At 33.4% G+C, this 1826-nt stretch overlaps 1 non-coding gene across 1 annotated transcript; it reads right to left on the bottom strand.

The window, feature by feature from the left end:
- Positions 1-546: 546 nt before the first annotated feature.
- Positions 547-618, bottom strand: TRNAA-UGC (transfer RNA alanine (anticodon UGC)). Its single transcript has one exon. It is a non-coding gene; the product is annotated as a tRNA-Ala (tRNA).
- Positions 619-1826: the final 1208 nt, after the last annotated feature.

The following is a 1826-nucleotide window of genomic DNA, read 5'->3' as shown; positions in this document are numbered from 1 at the left end:
GGTGAAACACGATATATTATATTAAATTTTAAAAAATGGATAATTGTTTTTTAGTATTGTTTGTTATAATAGCAACCGATATGTTATGCACATATATCATCAGCTGTGAAAATTGCTACATTTTAACTATCACGGTTCATGAAATACAGCCTGATGACAGACGGATAGACGAAGAAACTTAGTAAAGTATAATTTTTAGGGTAAGGTTTTTAACCCTTTGGGTACGGAATCATAAAAATTTTATTTTGATCAGCTTCTCGCATATAGCAATTGAGGAGATAGAATTTAGTATTAATAGACCGGGGAATGAAAATAATTTATTCCCTATAGTAATCTAGTGTATAAATAAATTGAATCCGAAACAATCACATTTACAATCAGATACCTTCGCAATGCGCCACAGTGGCCTCATAATATGTAATTTATGTAGGTATGCAAGTTTCTTTTGCAGCAATATATTTAAATTTATGCTTAATAATATTGATATAAAATAACTACCGTATTAAATCTAATATCTATAAAGCAAGCCAAAAAATATAAAAAACATGGAGATGCCGGGGATCGAACCCGGGGCCTTTCACATGCAAAGCGAACGCTCTACCACTGAGCTACATCCCCATACAAGTACATTTAGAATATATCGATATAATTACACTTGTATATAACATTATTACCTTCTAACCTTAGTTATAAGAAAAAATATTTAATACCATACCATATGCGTATCTAAATTATTGTAGAAAAAATATAATTATACGTAATAGTGCAGTTAAACGCAGAACAAGTGTTCACAAAGAATGTAAGTTAATATCTACATGACTATATAGACCAGTCCTCCTCTCTATACTGTATAGTTCCTTCAGCTTCACGCTCTATCCCGCACATAGTAGGGAAGGCAGAGGGAACCTAATGTTAAGATATTTCGTTCCCCAATATCCACCGAATTCTGGAAGCATTGCGTGTTGACTGGCTGAACTCAATACCGAGCTTTTGCTAAACTTTGTTGTAAGTTTCAGAGAATTTAATAAAATTCAATGATGCGAATCTCCAAGCTTTGCCTAAAGTAGGTCTTAGGACGGAGAACGCCCTAACAATGAACGCCGTTTTAGGGAAAACTTCCGCATCCGGTTTCTATTTTCCGTGTTTGCGTTTAAGTCGATCTCTTCAGATATATGTCGAGATTTTTGGTTATTTAATTTTATCCGTGCCAGCTATATAGTTATACTTTTCTTCAGCTTCACGCTGTATCCCGTATACTGCACGGTAAGCAGAAGGAACCGTAAGAAATTCCGTTGTCCACTTTCGAATCCTAGTTGAGTTGCGGAATTCAACGCTGCGCGTTGCCTTAACACTAAAACGAAGAAATAGAAATATATATTTAAATAAATGTATTATTCTCTCGACTGGGGATCGAACCTATAACCAGTCGCGTTTAATCAAACTTTGCCCCCCTACGCCACGACTGGCCTCGTATAATTATGTTGTTAGCTGAATTCAAACACCTTTCATATTGAGGACCAAATGGAAATGCATAGTTTTTTTTTTAAATAACCTTTAAGCTTTGCGCAGCTTAATTACGCGGAATTAGCAAAATCAATTAATCATTGTAGGGTTCACTGCCAATTATGTGCGGTCGCATTAATATAACTATTATGTAACTTACCTGTATGTCTATAAAATACGATAAATAACGAATGTGAAATAATTTTAAAAAGTTAAATATTTACGAACTTACTCGTATATATATAAATATTTTGGACAGTAGCTTTAGAAGTTTCAAAAATTCATTTATAATATATTTTTTTTTAATTTACACAAGCTTTTAC

This window comes from Heliconius melpomene, chromosome 6 (assembly GCF_056956725.1).
Source record: "Heliconius melpomene rosina isolate 202511_hmr_F chromosome 6, ASM5695672v1, whole genome shotgun sequence".
Lineage (NCBI taxonomy): Eukaryota > Metazoa > Arthropoda > Insecta > Lepidoptera > Nymphalidae > Heliconius > Heliconius melpomene.
The sequence above is the reverse complement of the archived record's forward strand: the minus strand, read 5'-3'. Positions and strand labels throughout refer to the sequence as shown.